Source organism: Schistocerca piceifrons, unplaced genomic scaffold (genome assembly GCF_021461385.2).
Source record: "Schistocerca piceifrons isolate TAMUIC-IGC-003096 unplaced genomic scaffold, iqSchPice1.1 HiC_scaffold_1684, whole genome shotgun sequence".
Lineage (NCBI taxonomy): Eukaryota > Metazoa > Arthropoda > Insecta > Orthoptera > Acrididae > Schistocerca > Schistocerca piceifrons.
Window position 1 is genome coordinate 201,971 of NW_025727550.1, and position 14,607 is coordinate 216,577.

General features: G+C 53.6%; 41 non-coding genes across 41 annotated transcripts; 22 read left to right on the top strand and 19 right to left on the bottom strand.

Moving 5' to 3' along the window:
* Positions 1 to 104: 104 nt before the first annotated feature.
* Positions 105 to 177, bottom strand: Trnar-acg. Its single transcript has one exon. It is a non-coding gene; the product is annotated as a tRNA-Arg (tRNA).
* Positions 178 to 618: 441 nt separating this feature from the next.
* Positions 619 to 710, top strand: Trnai-uau. Its single transcript is given in 2 exon segments — positions 619 to 656; positions 675 to 710. It is a non-coding gene; the product is annotated as a tRNA-Ile (tRNA).
* A 111-nt stretch (positions 711 to 821) lies between these two features.
* Trnad-guc lies at positions 822 to 893 on the top strand. The gene has a single exon. It is a non-coding gene; the product is annotated as a tRNA-Asp (tRNA).
* Positions 894 to 1,129: 236 nt separating this feature from the next.
* Trnam-cau lies at positions 1,130 to 1,201 on the bottom strand. Its single transcript has one exon. It is a non-coding gene; the product is annotated as a tRNA-Met (tRNA).
* Positions 1,202 to 1,475: 274 nt separating this feature from the next.
* Trnar-acg lies at positions 1,476 to 1,548 on the bottom strand. Its single transcript has one exon. It is a non-coding gene; the product is annotated as a tRNA-Arg (tRNA).
* A 441-nt stretch (positions 1,549 to 1,989) lies between these two features.
* On the top strand, positions 1,990 to 2,081 carry Trnai-uau. Its single transcript is given in 2 exon segments — positions 1,990 to 2,027; positions 2,046 to 2,081. It is a non-coding gene; the product is annotated as a tRNA-Ile (tRNA).
* Positions 2,082 to 2,192: 111 nt separating this feature from the next.
* Trnad-guc lies at positions 2,193 to 2,264 on the top strand. The gene has a single exon. It is a non-coding gene; the product is annotated as a tRNA-Asp (tRNA).
* Positions 2,265 to 2,500: 236 nt separating this feature from the next.
* On the bottom strand, positions 2,501 to 2,572 carry Trnam-cau. Its single transcript has one exon. It is a non-coding gene; the product is annotated as a tRNA-Met (tRNA).
* Positions 2,573 to 2,846: 274 nt separating this feature from the next.
* Trnar-acg lies at positions 2,847 to 2,919 on the bottom strand. The gene has a single exon. It is a non-coding gene; the product is annotated as a tRNA-Arg (tRNA).
* A 441-nt stretch (positions 2,920 to 3,360) lies between these two features.
* On the top strand, positions 3,361 to 3,452 carry Trnai-uau. The gene is given in 2 exon segments: positions 3,361 to 3,398; positions 3,417 to 3,452. It is a non-coding gene; the product is annotated as a tRNA-Ile (tRNA).
* A 111-nt stretch (positions 3,453 to 3,563) lies between these two features.
* On the top strand, positions 3,564 to 3,635 carry Trnad-guc. Its single transcript has one exon. It is a non-coding gene; the product is annotated as a tRNA-Asp (tRNA).
* Positions 3,636 to 3,871: 236 nt separating this feature from the next.
* Positions 3,872 to 3,943, bottom strand: Trnam-cau. The gene has a single exon. It is a non-coding gene; the product is annotated as a tRNA-Met (tRNA).
* Positions 3,944 to 4,217: 274 nt separating this feature from the next.
* Positions 4,218 to 4,290, bottom strand: Trnar-acg. Its single transcript has one exon. It is a non-coding gene; the product is annotated as a tRNA-Arg (tRNA).
* A 441-nt stretch (positions 4,291 to 4,731) lies between these two features.
* Trnai-uau lies at positions 4,732 to 4,823 on the top strand. The gene is given in 2 exon segments: positions 4,732 to 4,769; positions 4,788 to 4,823. It is a non-coding gene; the product is annotated as a tRNA-Ile (tRNA).
* A 111-nt stretch (positions 4,824 to 4,934) lies between these two features.
* Trnad-guc lies at positions 4,935 to 5,006 on the top strand. The gene has a single exon. It is a non-coding gene; the product is annotated as a tRNA-Asp (tRNA).
* Positions 5,007 to 5,242: 236 nt separating this feature from the next.
* Positions 5,243 to 5,314, bottom strand: Trnam-cau. The gene has a single exon. It is a non-coding gene; the product is annotated as a tRNA-Met (tRNA).
* A 274-nt stretch (positions 5,315 to 5,588) lies between these two features.
* Positions 5,589 to 5,661, bottom strand: Trnar-acg. Its single transcript has one exon. It is a non-coding gene; the product is annotated as a tRNA-Arg (tRNA).
* Positions 5,662 to 6,101: 440 nt separating this feature from the next.
* On the top strand, positions 6,102 to 6,193 carry Trnai-uau. Its single transcript is given in 2 exon segments — positions 6,102 to 6,139; positions 6,158 to 6,193. It is a non-coding gene; the product is annotated as a tRNA-Ile (tRNA).
* A 111-nt stretch (positions 6,194 to 6,304) lies between these two features.
* Trnad-guc lies at positions 6,305 to 6,376 on the top strand. Its single transcript has one exon. It is a non-coding gene; the product is annotated as a tRNA-Asp (tRNA).
* A 236-nt stretch (positions 6,377 to 6,612) lies between these two features.
* On the bottom strand, positions 6,613 to 6,684 carry Trnam-cau. Its single transcript has one exon. It is a non-coding gene; the product is annotated as a tRNA-Met (tRNA).
* Positions 6,685 to 6,958: 274 nt separating this feature from the next.
* On the bottom strand, positions 6,959 to 7,031 carry Trnar-acg. Its single transcript has one exon. It is a non-coding gene; the product is annotated as a tRNA-Arg (tRNA).
* Positions 7,032 to 7,472: 441 nt separating this feature from the next.
* Trnai-uau lies at positions 7,473 to 7,564 on the top strand. Its single transcript is given in 2 exon segments — positions 7,473 to 7,510; positions 7,529 to 7,564. It is a non-coding gene; the product is annotated as a tRNA-Ile (tRNA).
* A 111-nt stretch (positions 7,565 to 7,675) lies between these two features.
* Positions 7,676 to 7,747, top strand: Trnad-guc. Its single transcript has one exon. It is a non-coding gene; the product is annotated as a tRNA-Asp (tRNA).
* A 236-nt stretch (positions 7,748 to 7,983) lies between these two features.
* On the bottom strand, positions 7,984 to 8,055 carry Trnam-cau. Its single transcript has one exon. It is a non-coding gene; the product is annotated as a tRNA-Met (tRNA).
* Positions 8,056 to 8,329: 274 nt separating this feature from the next.
* Trnar-acg lies at positions 8,330 to 8,402 on the bottom strand. Its single transcript has one exon. It is a non-coding gene; the product is annotated as a tRNA-Arg (tRNA).
* Positions 8,403 to 8,843: 441 nt separating this feature from the next.
* Positions 8,844 to 8,935, top strand: Trnai-uau. Its single transcript is given in 2 exon segments — positions 8,844 to 8,881; positions 8,900 to 8,935. It is a non-coding gene; the product is annotated as a tRNA-Ile (tRNA).
* A 111-nt stretch (positions 8,936 to 9,046) lies between these two features.
* Positions 9,047 to 9,118, top strand: Trnad-guc. Its single transcript has one exon. It is a non-coding gene; the product is annotated as a tRNA-Asp (tRNA).
* A 558-nt stretch (positions 9,119 to 9,676) lies between these two features.
* Trnar-acg lies at positions 9,677 to 9,749 on the bottom strand. Its single transcript has one exon. It is a non-coding gene; the product is annotated as a tRNA-Arg (tRNA).
* Positions 9,750 to 10,190: 441 nt separating this feature from the next.
* On the top strand, positions 10,191 to 10,282 carry Trnai-uau. Its single transcript is given in 2 exon segments — positions 10,191 to 10,228; positions 10,247 to 10,282. It is a non-coding gene; the product is annotated as a tRNA-Ile (tRNA).
* Positions 10,283 to 10,393: 111 nt separating this feature from the next.
* On the top strand, positions 10,394 to 10,465 carry Trnad-guc. Its single transcript has one exon. It is a non-coding gene; the product is annotated as a tRNA-Asp (tRNA).
* Positions 10,466 to 10,701: 236 nt separating this feature from the next.
* Positions 10,702 to 10,773, bottom strand: Trnam-cau. The gene has a single exon. It is a non-coding gene; the product is annotated as a tRNA-Met (tRNA).
* A 274-nt stretch (positions 10,774 to 11,047) lies between these two features.
* On the bottom strand, positions 11,048 to 11,120 carry Trnar-acg. The gene has a single exon. It is a non-coding gene; the product is annotated as a tRNA-Arg (tRNA).
* A 441-nt stretch (positions 11,121 to 11,561) lies between these two features.
* Trnai-uau lies at positions 11,562 to 11,653 on the top strand. Its single transcript is given in 2 exon segments — positions 11,562 to 11,599; positions 11,618 to 11,653. It is a non-coding gene; the product is annotated as a tRNA-Ile (tRNA).
* Positions 11,654 to 11,764: 111 nt separating this feature from the next.
* Trnad-guc lies at positions 11,765 to 11,836 on the top strand. The gene has a single exon. It is a non-coding gene; the product is annotated as a tRNA-Asp (tRNA).
* Positions 11,837 to 12,394: 558 nt separating this feature from the next.
* On the bottom strand, positions 12,395 to 12,467 carry Trnar-acg. The gene has a single exon. It is a non-coding gene; the product is annotated as a tRNA-Arg (tRNA).
* A 441-nt stretch (positions 12,468 to 12,908) lies between these two features.
* Trnai-uau lies at positions 12,909 to 13,000 on the top strand. Its single transcript is given in 2 exon segments — positions 12,909 to 12,946; positions 12,965 to 13,000. It is a non-coding gene; the product is annotated as a tRNA-Ile (tRNA).
* Positions 13,001 to 13,111: 111 nt separating this feature from the next.
* Positions 13,112 to 13,183, top strand: Trnad-guc. Its single transcript has one exon. It is a non-coding gene; the product is annotated as a tRNA-Asp (tRNA).
* Positions 13,184 to 13,419: 236 nt separating this feature from the next.
* On the bottom strand, positions 13,420 to 13,491 carry Trnam-cau. Its single transcript has one exon. It is a non-coding gene; the product is annotated as a tRNA-Met (tRNA).
* A 274-nt stretch (positions 13,492 to 13,765) lies between these two features.
* Trnar-acg lies at positions 13,766 to 13,838 on the bottom strand. The gene has a single exon. It is a non-coding gene; the product is annotated as a tRNA-Arg (tRNA).
* A 441-nt stretch (positions 13,839 to 14,279) lies between these two features.
* On the top strand, positions 14,280 to 14,371 carry Trnai-uau. The gene is given in 2 exon segments: positions 14,280 to 14,317; positions 14,336 to 14,371. It is a non-coding gene; the product is annotated as a tRNA-Ile (tRNA).
* A 111-nt stretch (positions 14,372 to 14,482) lies between these two features.
* On the top strand, positions 14,483 to 14,554 carry Trnad-guc. The gene has a single exon. It is a non-coding gene; the product is annotated as a tRNA-Asp (tRNA).
* Positions 14,555 to 14,607: the final 53 nt, after the last annotated feature.

Below are 14,607 nucleotides of genomic sequence, written 5' to 3' on the forward strand. Positions count from 1 at the left end.
TCTCGAGATGCAGCTGCGAGATGCTCAGGATTGACATTGCACTGCACGCAGGTGGAAACATTCGAACGCACTGCCTAGCTACGCGCCCGCAACTAACAAAATGCCGACCCTGCCAGGATTCGAACCTGGAATCTTCTGATCCGTAGTCAGACGCGTTATCCGTTGCGCCACAGGGCCACTGTTCGCGTTTCGTAATAAGAGGCTGCTACACACCGCGGAGCAACGCGTTCTCGGTGGCTCGTCAACTGCGTGTCGTCCACTGACAACGGCGGCGCGGCCACTCCGGTCTTCCGCACTCTGCAGGGAGCTGCCAAGGAAGGCATCTCCCCTCTAAGTGCTCGGCCATGGTGCGCCTGCATAGCTTAGAGCTTGCCACACATCTGCCCTCGCCGTTGGACAGGTAGCAGACGGCAAGGCGCGCGTTTTCTGCAATTTTTCGGTGATGACAAGCGGCTGATATGCTTGTAAGTGTAGCATATGAAACAAGAATCGTATGAAGCATCCGTAGACGGGTGCTAAAGTCGCAGTATGGCCGCAGGTGACGGTCGTATGATGGATCTGTAGCCACAACAGGTTGGCAGCAAAGCGAATACCGCTAACTGAAAGCACCCTGCTGTAGCCCCAGTGGCGCAATTGGTTAGCGCACGGTACTTATAAGGCAGTAGCCGTGAGCAATGCCGGGGTTGTGAGTTCGAGCCTCACCTGGGGCATACTTTTATTTCGTAGCAGCTGACTCTGAAAGCATCGGGACGCTAGATTTGAGATGTATCACCTACTTGAGAATCATAAGTGAGCGTGCATTGTAGGTACCGGTTGCGTATTCCTCGGTAGTATAGTGGTTAGTATCCCCGCCTGTCACGCGGGAGACCGGGGTTCGATTCCCCGCCGGGGAGGTGCGATTTTTATATCGCAAAAGTTGCACGTGTGGCCCGAAAGGACATTAACGTTGTGATCGAGAAATGTAGTTGCTGCAGAATCGTAAGAAAGTCTGCGTCTTAGGAAGTGTTTCTCGTATTCTTCACACCACGTCGTCGTCGTTTCAGAACTTACAGGGTTTGCTGTTGACGCTGAATCATCGCACCCGAGGCTTAGTGAACGAGCTCGAAGCACCCAAGAAAAAGAATAATTTTAGCAGAGCGTGGTTTCGATCCACGGACCTCTGGGTTATGGGCCCAGCACGCTTCCACTGCGCCACTCTGCTGCGTGGAGGTGTTCGCCCTCTGCGGTGCGTGACATGGGACACTTGGAAAAGCGTTGTCTGCGTCGCGTACCGATTAATTAACTGTGTGACATCTCTCAGCTTGACTTGTCTCGACTTTGCTCGACTGACGCTACGCTGACGCTTGCACGAAGCGATATTTACCACGATCGTCTCGAGATGCAGCTGCGAGATGCTCAGGATTGACATTGCACTGCACGCAGGTGGAAACATTCGAACGCACTGCCTAGCTACGCGCCCGCAAGTAACAAAATGCCGACCCCGCCAGGATTCGAACCTGGAATCTTCTGATCCGTAGTCAGACGCGTTATCCGTTGCGCCACAGGGCCACTGTTCGCGTTTCGTAATAAGAGGCTGCTACACATCGCAGAGCAACGCGTTCTCGGTGGCTCGTCAACTGCGTGTCGTCCACTGACAACGGCGGCGCGGCCACTCCGGTCTTCCGCACTCTGCAGGGAGCTGCCAAGGAAGGCATCTCCCCTCTAGCTGCTCGGCCATGGTGCGCCTGCATAGCTTAGAGCATGCCACACATCTGCCCTCGCCGTTGGACAGGTAGCAGACGGCAAGGCGCGCGTTTTCTGCAATTTTTCGGTGATGACAAGCGGCTGATATGCTTGTAAGTGTAGCATATGAAACAAGAATCGTATGAAGCATCCGTAGACGGGTGCTAAAGTCGCAGTATGGCCGCAGGTGACGGTCGTATGATGGATCTGTAGCCACAACAGGTTGGCAGCAAAGCGAATACCGCTAACTGAAAGCACCCTGCTGTAGCCCCAGTGGCGCAATTGGTTAGCGCACGGTACTTATAAGGCAGTAGCCGTGAGCAATGCCGGGGTTGTGAGTTCGAGCCTCACCTGGGGCATACTTTTATTTCGTAGCAGCTGACTCTGAAAGCATCGGGACGCTAGATTTGAGATGTATCACCTACTTGAGAATCATAAGTGAGCGTGCATTGTAGGTACCGATTGCGTATTCCTCGGTAGTATAGTGGTTAGTATCCCCGCCTGTCACGCGGGAGACCGGGGTTCGATTCCCCGCCGGGGAGGTGCGATTTTTATATCGCAAAAGTTGCACGTGTGGCCCGAAAGGACATTAACGTTGTGATCGAGAAATGTAGTTGCTGCAGAATCGTAAGAAAGTCTGCGTCTTAGGAAGTGTTTCTCGTATTCTTCACACCACGTCGTCGTCGTTTCAGAACTTACAGGGTTTGCTGTTGACGCTGAATCATCGCACCCGAGGCTTAGTGAACGAGCTCGAAGCACCCAAGAAAAAGAATAATTTTAGCAGAGCGTGGTTTCGATCCACGGACCTCTGGGTTATGGGCCCAGCACGCTTCCACTGCGCCACTCTGCTGCGTGGAGGTGTTCGCCCTCTGCGGTGCGTGACATGGGACACTTGGAAAAGCGTTGTCTGCGTCGCGTACCGATTAATTAACTGTGTGACATCTCTCAGCTTGACTTGTCTCGACTTTGCTCGACTGACGCTACGCTGACGCTTGCACGAAGCGATATTTACCACGATCGTCTCGAGATGCAGCTGCGAGATGCTCAGGATTGACATTGCACTGCACGCAGGTGGAAACATTCGAACGCACTGCCTAGCTACGCGCCCGCAACTAACAAAATGCCGACCCTGCCAGGATTCGAACCTGGAATCTTCTGATCCGTAGTCAGACGCGTTATCCGTTGCGCCACAGGGCCACTGTTCGCGTTTCGTAATAAGAGGCTGCTACACATCGCGGAGCAACGCGTTCTCGGTGGCTCGTCAACTGCGTGTCGTCCACTGACAACGGCGGCGCGGCCACTCCGGTCTTCCGCACTCTGCAGGGAGCTGCCAAGGAAGGCATCTCCCCTCTAGCTGCTCGGCCATGGTGCGCCTGCATAGCTTAGAGCATGCCACACATCTGCCCTCGCCGTTGGACAGGTAGCAGACGGCAAGGCGCGCGTTTTCTGCAATTTTTCGGTGATGACAAGCGGCTGATATGCTTGTAAGTGTAGCATATGAAACAAGAATCGTATGAAGCATCCGTAGACGGGTGCTAAAGTCGCAGTATGGCCGCAGGTGACGGTCGTATGATGGATCTGTAGCCACAACAGGTTGGCAGCAAAGCGAATACCGCTAACTGAAAGCACCCTGCTGTAGCCCCAGTGGCGCAATTGGTTAGCGCACGGTACTTATAAGGCAGTAGCCGTGAGCAATGCCGGGGTTGTGAGTTCGAGCCTCACCTGGGGCATACTTTTATTTCGTAGCAGCTGACTCTGAAAGCATCGGGACGCTAGATTTGAGATGTATCACCTACTTGAGAATCATAAGTGAGCGTGCATTGTAGGTACCGGTTGCGTATTCCTCGGTAGTATAGTGGTTAGTATCCCCGCCTGTCACGCGGGAGACCGGGGTTCGATTCCCCGCCGGGGAGGTGCGATTTTTATATCGCAAAAGTTGCACGTGTGGCCCGAAAGGACATTAACGTTGTGATCGAGAAATGTAGTTGCTGCAGAATCGTAAGAAAGTCTGCGTCTTAGGAAGTGTTTCTCGTATTCTTCACACCACGTCGTCGTCGTTTCAGAACTTACAGGGTTTGCTGTTGACGCTGAATCATCGCACCCGAGGCTTAGTGAACGAGCTCGAAGCACCCAAGAAAAAGAATAATTTTAGCAGAGCGTGGTTTCGATCCACGGACCTCTGGGTTATGGGCCCAGCACGCTTCCACTGCGCCACTCTGCTGCGTGGAGGTGTTCGCCCTCTGCGGTGCGTGACATGGGACACTTGGAAAAGCGTTGTCTGCGTCGCGTACCGATTAATTAACTGTGTGACATCTCTCAGCTTGACTTGTCTCGACTTTGCTCGACTGACGCTACGCTGACGCTTGCACGAAGCGATATTTACCACGATCGTCTCGAGATGCAGCTGCGAGATGCTCAGGATTGACATTGCACTGCACGCAGGTGGAAACATTCGAACGCACTGCCTAGCTACGCGCCCGCAACTAACAAAATGCCGACCCTGCCAGGATTCGAACCTGGAATCTTCTGATCCGTAGTCAGACGCGTTATCCGTTGCGCCACAGGGCCACTGTTCGCGTTTCGTAATAAGAGGCTGCTACACATCGCGGAGCAACGCGTTCTCGGTGGCTCGTCAACTGCGTGTCGTCCACTGACAACGGCGGCGCGGCCACTCCGGTCTTCCGCACTCTGCAGGGAGCTGCCAAGGAAGGCATCTCCCCTCTAGCTGCTCGGCCATGGTGCGCCTGCATAGCTTAGAGCTTGCCACACATCTGCCCTCGCCGTTGGACAGGTAGCAGACGGCAAGGCGCGCGTTTTCTGCAATTTTTCGGTGATGACAAGCGGCTGATATGCTTGTAAGTGTAGCATATGAAACAAGAATCGTATGAAGCATCCGTAGACGGGTGCTAAAGTCGCAGTATGGCCGCAGGTGACGGTCGTATGATGGATCTGTAGCCACAACAGGTTGGCAGCAAAGCGAATACCGCTAACTGAAAGCACCCTGCTGTAGCCCCAGTGGCGCAATTGGTTAGCGCACGGTACTTATAAGGCAGTAGCCGTGAGCAATGCCGGGGTTGTGAGCTCGAGCCTCACCTGGGGCATACTTTTATTTCGTAGCAGCTGACTCTGAAAGCATCGGGACGCTAGATTTGAGATGTATCACCTACTTGAGAATCATAAGTGAGCGTGCATTGTAGGTACCGATTGCGTATTCCTCGGTAGTATAGTGGTTAGTATCCCCGCCTGTCACGCGGGAGACCCGGGTTCGATTCCCCGCCGGGGAGGTGCGATTTTTATATCGCAAAAGTTGCACGTGTGGCCCGAAAGGACATTAACGTTGTGATCGAGAAATGTAGTTGCTGCAGAATCGTAAGAAAGTCTGCGTCTTAGGAAGTGTTTCTCGTATTCTTCACACCACGTCGTCGTCGTTTCAGAACTTACAGGGTTTGCTGTTGACGCTGAATCATCGCACCCGAGGCTTAGTGAACGAGCTCGAAGCACCCAAGAAAAAGAATAATTTTAGCAGAGCGTGGTTTCGATCCACGGACCTCTGGGTTATGGGCCCAGCACGCTTCCACTGCGCCACTCTGCTGCGTGGAGGTGTTCGCCCTCTGCGGTGCGTGACATGGGACACTTGGAAAAGCGTTGTCTGCGTCGCGTACCGATTAATTAACTGTGTGACATCTCTCAGCTTGACTTGTCTCGACTTTGCTCGACTGACGCTACGCTGACGCTTGCACGAAGCGATATTTACCACGATCGTCTCGAGATGCAGCTGCGAGATGCTCAGGATTGACATTGCACTGCACGCAGGTGGAAACATTCGAACGCACTGCCTAGCTACGCGCCCGCAACTAACAAAATGCCGACCCTGCCAGGATTCGAACCTGGAATCTTCTGATCCGTAGTCAGACGCGTTATCCGTTGCGCCACAGGGCCACTGTTCGCGTTTCGTAATAAGAGGCTGCTACACATCGCGGAGCAACGCGTTCTCGGTGGCTCGTCAACTGCGTGTCGTCCACTGACAACGGCGGCGCGGCCACTCCGGTCTTCCGCACTCTGCAGGGAGCTGCCAAGGAAGGCATCTCCCCTCTAGCTGCTCGGCCATGTTGCGCCTGCATAGCTTAGAGCTTGCCACACATCTGCCCTCGCCGTTGGACAGGTAGCAGATGGCAAGGCGCGCGTTTTCTGCAATTTTTCGGTGATGACAAGCGGCTGATATGCTTGTAAGTGTAGCATATGAAACAAGAATCGTATGAAGCATCCGTAGACAGGTGCTAAAGTCGCAGTATGGCCGCAGGTGACGGTCGTATGAGGGTCTGTTGCCACAACAGGTTGGCAGCAAAGCGAATACCGCTAACTGAAAGCACCCTGCTGTAGCCCCAGTGGCGCAATTGGTTAGCGCACGGTACTTATAAGGCAGTAGCCGTGAGCAATGCCGGGGTTGTGAGTTCGAGCCTCACCTGGGGCATACTTTTATTTCGTAGCAGCTGACTCTGAAAGCATCGGGACGCTAGATTTGAGATGTATCACCTACTTGAGAATCATAAGTGAGCGTGCATTGTAGGTACCGATTGCGTATTCCTCGGTAGTATAGTGGTTAGTATCCCCGCCTGTCACGCGGGAGACCGGGGTTCGATTCCCCGCTGGGGAGGTGCGACTTTTATATCGCAAAAGTTGCACGTGTGGCCCGAAAGGACATTAACGTTGTGATCGAGAAATGTAGTTGCTGCAGAATCGTAAGAAAGTCTGCGTCTTAGGAAGTGTTTCTCGTATTCTTCACACCACGTCGTCGTCGTTTCAGAACTTACAGGGTTTGCTGTTGACGCTGAATCATCGCACCCGAGGCTTAGTGAACGAGCTCGAAGCACCCAAGAAAAAGAATAATTTTAGCAGAGCGTGGTTTCGATCCACGGACCTCTGGGTTATGGGCCCAGCACGCTTCCACTGCGCCACTCTGCTGCGTGGAGGTGTTCGCCCTCTGCGGTGCGTGACATGGGACACTTGGAAAAGCGTTGTCTGCGTCGCGTACCGATTAATTAACTGTGTGACATCTCTCAGCTTGACTTGTCTCGACTTTGCTCGACTGACGCTACGCTGACGCTTGCACGAAGCGATATTTACCACGATCGTCTCGAGATGCAGCTGCGAGATGCTCAGGATTGACATTGCACTGCACGCAGGTGGAAACATTCGAACGCACTGCCTAGCTACGCGCCCGCAACTAACAAAATGCCGACCCTGCCAGGATTCGAACCTGGAATCTTCTGATCCGTAGTCAGACGCGTTATCCGTTGCGCCACAGGGCCACTGTTCGCGTTTCGTAATAAGAGGCTGCTACACATCGCGGAGCAACGCGTTCTCGGTGGCTCGTCAACTGCGTGTCGTCCACTGACAACGGCGGCGCGGCCACTCCGGTCTTCCGCACTCTGCAGGGAGCTGCCAAGGAAGGCATCTCCCCTCTAGCTGCTCGGCCATGGTGCGCCTGCATAGCTTAGAGCTTGCCACACATCTGCCCTCGCCGTTGGACAGGTAGCAGACGGCAAGGCGCGCGTTTTCTGCAATTTTTCGGTGATGACAAGCGGCTGATATGCTTGTAAGTGTAGCATATGAAACAAGAATCGTATGAAGCATCCGTAGACGGGTGCTAAAGTCGCAGTATGGCCGCAGGTGACGGTCGTATGATGGATCTGTAGCCACAACAGGTTGGCAGCAAAGCGAATACCGCTAACTGAAAGCACCCTGCTGTAGCCCCAGTGGCGCAATTGGTTAGCGCACGGTACTTATAAGGCAGTAGCCGTGAGCAATGCCGGGGTTGTGAGTTCGAGCCTCACCTGGGGCATACTTTTATTTCGTAGCAGCTGACTCTGAAAGCATCGGGACGCTAGATTTGAGATGTATCACCTACTTGAGAATCATAAGTGAGCGTGCATTGTAGGTACCGATTGCGTATTCCTCGGTAGTATAGTGGTTAGTATCCCCGCCTGTCACGCGGGAGACCGGGGTTCGATTCCCCGCCGGGGAGGTGCGATTTTTATATCGCAAAAGTTGCACGTGTGGCCCGAAAGGACATTAACGTTGTGATCGAGAAATGTAGTTGCTGCAGAATCGTAAGAAAGTCTGCGTCTTAGGAAGTGTTTCTCGTATTCTTCACACCACGTCGTCGTCGTTTCAGAACTTACAGGGTTTGCTGTTGACGCTGAATCATCGCACCCGAGGCTTAGTGAACGAGCTCGAAGCACCCAAGAAAAAGAATAATTTTAGCAGAGCGTGGTTTCGATCCACGGACCTCTGGGTTATGGGCCCAGCACGCTTCCACTGCGCCACTCTGCTGCGTGGAGGTGTTCGCCCTCTGCGGTGCGTGACATGGGACACTTGGAAAAGCGTTGTCTGCGTCGCGTACCGATTAATTAACTGTGTGACATCTCTCAGCTTGACTTGTCTCGACTTTGCTCGACTGACGCTACGCTGACGCTTGCACGAAGCGATATTTACCACGATCGTCTCGAGATGCAGCTGCGAGATGCTCAGGATTGACATTGCACTGCACGCAGGTGGAAACATTCGAACGCACTGCCTAGCTACGCGCCCGCAACTAACAAAATGCCGACCCTGCCAGGATTCGAACCTGGAATCTTCTGATCCGTAGTCAGACGCGTTATCCGTTGCGCCACAGGGCCACTGTTCGCGTTTCGTAATAAGAGGCTGCTACACATCGCGGAGCAACGCGTTCTCGGTGGCTCGTCAACTGCGTGTCGTCCACTGACAACGGCGGCGCGGCCACTCCGGTCTTCCGCACTCTGCAGGGAGCTGCCAAGGAAGGCATCTCCCCTCTAGCTGCTCGGCCATGGTGCGCCTGCATAGCTTAGAGCTTGCCACACATCTGCCCTCGCCGTTGGACAGGTAGCAGACGGCAAGGCGCGCGTTTTCTGCAATTTTTCGGTGATGACAAGCGGCTGATATGCTTGTAAGTGTAGCATATGAAACAAGAATCGTATGAAGCATCCGTAGACGGGTGCTAAAGTCGCAGTATGGCCGCAGGTGACGGTCGTATGATGGATCTGTAGCCACAACAGGTTGGCAGCAAAGCGAATACCGCTAACTGAAAGCACCCTGCTGTAGCCCCAGTGGCGCAATTGGTTAGCGCACGGTACTTATAAGGCAGTAGCCGTGAGCAATGCCGGGGTTGTGAGCTCGAGCCTCACCTGGGGCATACTTTTATTTCGTAGCAGCTGACTCTGAAAGCATCGGGACGCTAGATTTGAGATGTATCACCTACTTGAGAATCATAAGTGAGCGTGCATTGTAGGTACCGATTGCGTATTCCTCGGTAGTATAGTGGTTAGTATCCCCGCCTGTCACGCGGGAGACCGGGGTTCGATTCCCCGCCGGGGAGGTGCGATTTTTATATCGCAAAAGTTGCACGTGTGGCCCGAAAGGACATTAACGTTGTGATCGAGAAATGTAGTTGCTGCAGAATCGTAAGAAAGTCTGCGTCTTAGGAAGTGTTTCTCGTATTCTTCACACCACGTCGTCGTCGTTTCAGAACTTACAGGGTTTGCTGTTGACGCTGAATCATCGCACCCGAGGCTTAGTGAACGAGCTCGAAGCACCCAAGAAAAAGAATAATTTTAGCAGAGCGTGGTTTCGATCCACGGACCTCTGGGTTATGGGCCCAGCACGCTTCCACTGCGCCACTCTGCGGTGCGTGACATGGGACACTTGGAAAAGCGTTGTCTGCGTCGCGTACCGATTAATTAACTGTGTGACATCTCTCAGCTTGACTTGTCTCGACTTTGCTCGACTGACGCTACGCTGACGCTTGCACGAAGCGATATTTACCACGATCGTCTCGAGATGCAGCTGCGAGATGCTCAGGATTGACATTGCACTGCACGCAGGTGGAAACATTCGAACGCACTGCCTAGCTACGCGCCCGCAACTAACAAAATGCCGACCCTGCCAGGATTCGAACCTGGAATCTTCTGATCCGTAGTCAGACGCGTTATCCGTTGCGCCACAGGGCCACTGTTCGCGTTTCGTAATAAGAGGCTGCTACACATCGCGGAGCAACGCGTTCTCGGTGGCTCGTCAACTGCGTGTCGTCCACTGACAACGGCGGCGCGGCCACTCCGGTCTTCCGCACTCTGCAGGGAGCTGCCAAGGAAGGCATCTCCCCTCTAGCTGCTCGGCCATGGTGCGCCTGCATAGCTTAGAGCATGCCACACATCTGCCCTCGCCGTTGGACAGGTAGCAGACGGCAAGGCGCGCGTTTTCTGCAATTTTTCGGTGATGACAAGCGGCTGATATGCTTGTAAGTGTAGCATATGAAACAAGAATCGTATGAAGCATCCGTAGACGGGTGCTAAAGTCGCAGTATGGCCGCAGGTGACGGTCGTATGATGGATCTGTAGCCACAACAGGTTGGCAGCAAAGCGAATACCGCTAACTGAAAGCACCCTGCTGTAGCCCCAGTGGCGCAATTGGTTAGCGCACGGTACTTATAAGGCAGTAGCCGTGAGCAATGCCGGGGTTGTGAGTTCGAGCCTCACCTGGGGCATACTTTTATTTCGTAGCAGCTGACTCTGAAAGCATCGGGACGCTAGATTTGAGATGTATCACCTACTTGAGAATCATAAGTGAGCGTGCATTGTAGGTACCGGTTGCGTATTCCTCGGTAGTATAGTGGTTAGTATCCCCGCCTGTCACGCGGGAGACCGGGGTTCGATTCCCCGCCGGGGAGGTGCGATTTTTATATCGCAAAAGTTGCACGTGTGGCCCGAAAGGACATTAACGTTGTGATCGAGAAATGTAGTTGCTGCAGAATCGTAAGAAAGTCTGCGTCTTAGGAAGTGTTTCTCGTATTCTTCACACCACGTCGTCGTCGTTTCAGAACTTACAGGGTTTGCTGTTGACGCTGAATCATCGCACCCGAGGCTTAGTGAACGAGCTCGAAGCACCCAAGAAAAAGAATAATTTTAGCAGAGCGTGGTTTCGATCCACGGACCTCTGGGTTATGGGCCCAGCACGCTTCCACTGCGCCACTCTGCTGCGTGGAGGTGTTCGCCCTCTGCGGTGCGTGACATGGGACACTTGGAAAAGCGTTGTCTGCGTCGCGTACCGATTAATTAACTGTGTGACATCTCTCAGCTTGACTTGTCTCGACTTTGCTCGACTGACGCTACGCTGACGCTTGCACGAAGCGATATTTACCACGATCGTCTCGAGATGCAGCTGCGAGATGCTCAGGATTGACATTGCACTGCACGCAGGTGGAAACATTCGAACGCACTGCCTAGCTACGCGCCCGCAACTAACAAAATGCCGACCCTGCCAGGATTCGAACCTGGAATCTTCTGATCCGTAGTCAGACGCGTTATCCGTTGCGCCACAGGGCCACTGTTCGCGTTTCGTAATAAGAGGCTGCTACACATCGCGGAGCAACGCGTTCTCGGTGGCTCGTCAACTGCGTGTCGTCCACTGACAACGGCGGCGCGGCCACTCCGGTCTTCCGCACTCTGCAGGGAGCTGCCAAGGAAGGCATCTCCCCTCTAGCTGCTCGGCCATGGTGCGCCTGCATAGCTTAGAGCTTGCCACACATCTGCCCTCGCCGTTGGACAGGTAGCAGACGGCAAGGCGCGCGTTTTCTGCAATTTTTGGGTGATGACAAGCGGCTGATATGCTTGTAAGTGTAGCATATGAAACAAGAATCGTATGAAGCATCCGTAGACGGGTGCTAAAGTCGCAGTATGGCCGCAGGTGACGGTCGTATGATGGATCTGTAGCCACAACAGGTTGGCAGCAAAGCGAATACCGCTAACTGAAAGCACCCTGCTGTAGCCCCAGTGGCGCAATTGGTTAGCGCACGGTACTTATAAGGCAGTAGCCGTGAGCAATGCCGGGGTTGTGAGCTCGAGCCTCACCTGGGGCATACTTTTATTTCGTAGCAGCTGACTCTGAAAGCATCGGGACGCTAGATTTGAGATGTATCACCTACTTGAGAATCATAAGTGAGCGTGCATTGTAGGTACCGATTGCGTATTCCTCGGTAGTATAGTGATTAGTATCCCCGCCTGTCACGCGGGAGACCGGGGTTCGATTCCCCGCCGGGGATGTGCGATTTTTATATCGCAAAAGTTGCACGTGTGGCCCGAAAGGACATTAACGTTGTGATCGAGAAATGTAGTTGCTGCAGAATCGTAAGAAAGTCTGCGTCTTAGGAAGTGTTTCTCGTATTCTTCACACCACGTCGTCGTCGTTTCAGAACTTACAGGGTTTGCTGTTGACGCTGAATCATCGCACCCGAGGCTTAGTGAACGAGCTCGAAGCACCCAAGAAAAAGAATAATTTTAGCAGAGCGTGGTTTCGATCCACGGACCTCTGGGTTATGGGCCCAGCACGCTTCCACTGCGCCACTCTGCGGTGCGTGACATGGGACACTTGGAAAAGCGTTGTCTGCGTCGCGTACCGATTAATTAACTGTGTGACATCTCTCAGCTTGACTTGTCTCGACTTTGCTCGACTGACGCTACGCTGACGCTTGCACGAAGCGATATTTACCACGATCGTCTCGAGATGCAGCTGCGAGATGCTCAGGATTGACATTGCACTGCACGCAGGTGGAAACATTCGAACGCACTGCCTAGCTACGCGCCCGCAACTAACAAAATGCCGACCCTGCCAGGATTCGAACCTGGAATCTTCTGATCCGTAGTCAGACGCGTTATCCGTTGCGCCACAGGGCCACTGTTCGCGGTTCGTAATAAGAGGCTGCTACACATCGCGGAGCAACGCGTTCTCGGTGGCTCGTCAACTGCGTGTCGTCCACTGACAACGGAGGCGCGGCCACTCCGGTCTTCCGCACTCTGCAGGGAGCTGCCAAGGAAGGCATCTCCCCTCTAGCTGCTCGGCCATGGTGCGCCTGCATAGCTTAGAGCATGCCACACATCTGCCCTCGCCGTTGGACAGGTAGCAGACGGCAAGGCGCGCGTTTTCTGCAATTTTTCGGTGATGACAAGCGGCTGATATGCTTGTAAGTGTAGCATATGAAACAAGAATCGTATGAAGCATCCGTAGACGGGTGCTAAAGTCGCAGTATGGCCGCAGGTGACGGTCGTATGATGGATCTGTAGCCACAACAGGTTGGCAGCAAAGCGAATACCGCTAACTGAAAGCACCCTGCTGTAGCCCCAGTGGCGCAATTGGTTAGCGCACGGTACTTATAAGGCAGTAGCCGTGAGCAATGCCGGGGTTGTGAGTTCGAGCCTCACCTGGGGCATACTTTTATTTCGTAGCAGCTGACTCTGAAAGCATCGGGACGCTAGATTTGAGATGTATCACCTACTTGAGAATCATAAGTGAGCGTGCATTGTAGGTACCGGTTGCGTATTCCTCGGTAGTATAGTGGTTAGTATCCCCGCCTGTCACGCGGGAGACCGGGGTTCGATTCCCCGCCGGGGAGGTGCGATTTTTATATCGCAAAAGTTGCACGTGTGGCCCGAAAGGACATTAACGTTGTGATCGAGAAATGTAGTTGCTGCAGAATCGTAAGAAAGTCTGCGTCTTAGGAAGTGTTTCTCGTATTCTTCACACCACGTCGTCGTCGTTTCAGAACTTACAGGGTTTGCTGTTGACGCTGAATCATCGCACCCGAGGCTTAGTGAACGAGCTCGAAGCACCCAAGAAAAAGAATAATTTTAGCAGAGCGTGGTTTCGATCCACGGACCTCTGGGTTATGGGCCCAGCACGCTTCCACTGCGCCACTCTGCTGCGTGGAGGTGTTCGCCCTCTGCGGTGCGTGACATGGGACACTTGGAAAAGCGTTGTCTGCGTCGCGTACCGATTAATTAACTGTGTGACATCTCTCAGCTTGACTTGTCTCGACTTTGCTCGACTGACGCTACGCTGACGCTTGCACGAAGCGATATTTACCACGATCGTCTCGAGATGCAGCTGCGAGATGCTCAGGATTGACATTGCACTGCACGCAGGTGGAAACATTCGAACGCACTGCCTAGCTACGCGCCCGCAACTAACAAAATGCCGACCCTGCCAGGATTCGAACCTGGAATCTTCTGATCCGTAGTCAGACGCGTTATCCGTTGCGCCACAGGGCCACTGTTCGCGTTTCGTAATAAGAGGCTGCTACACATCGCGGAGCAACGCGTTCTCGGTGGCTCGTCAACTGCGTGTCGTCCACTGACAACGGCGGCGCGGCCACTCCGGTCTTCCGCACTCTGCAGGGAGCTGCCAAGGAAGGCATCTCCCCTCTAGCTGCTCGGCCATGGTGCGCCTGCATAGCTTAGAGCTTGCCACACATCTGCCATCGCCGTTGGACAGGTAGCAGACGGCAAGGCGCGCGTTTTCTGCAATTTTTCGGTGATGACAAGCGGCTGATATGCTTGTAAGTGTAGCATATGAAACAAGAATCGTATGAAGCATCCGTAGACGGGTGCTAAAGTCGCAGTATGGCCGCAGGTGACGGTCGTATGATGGATCTGTAGCCACAACAGGTTGGCAGCAAAGCGAATACCGCTAACTGAAAGCACCCTGCTGTAGCCCCAGTGGCGCAATTGGTTAGCGCACGGTACTTATAAGGCAGTAGCCGTGAGCAATGCCGGGGTTGTGAGCTCGAGCCTCACCTGGGGCATACTTTTATTTCGTAGCAGCTGACTCTGAAAGCATCGGGACGCTAGATTTGAGATGTATCACCTACTTGAGAATCATAAGTGAGCGTGCATTGTAGGTACCGATTGCGTATTCCTCGGTAGTATAGTGATTAGTATCCCCGCCTGTCACGCGGGAGACCGGGGTTCGATTCCCCGCCGGGGATGTGCGATTTTTATATCGCAAAAGTTGCACGTGTGGCCCGAAAGGACATTAACG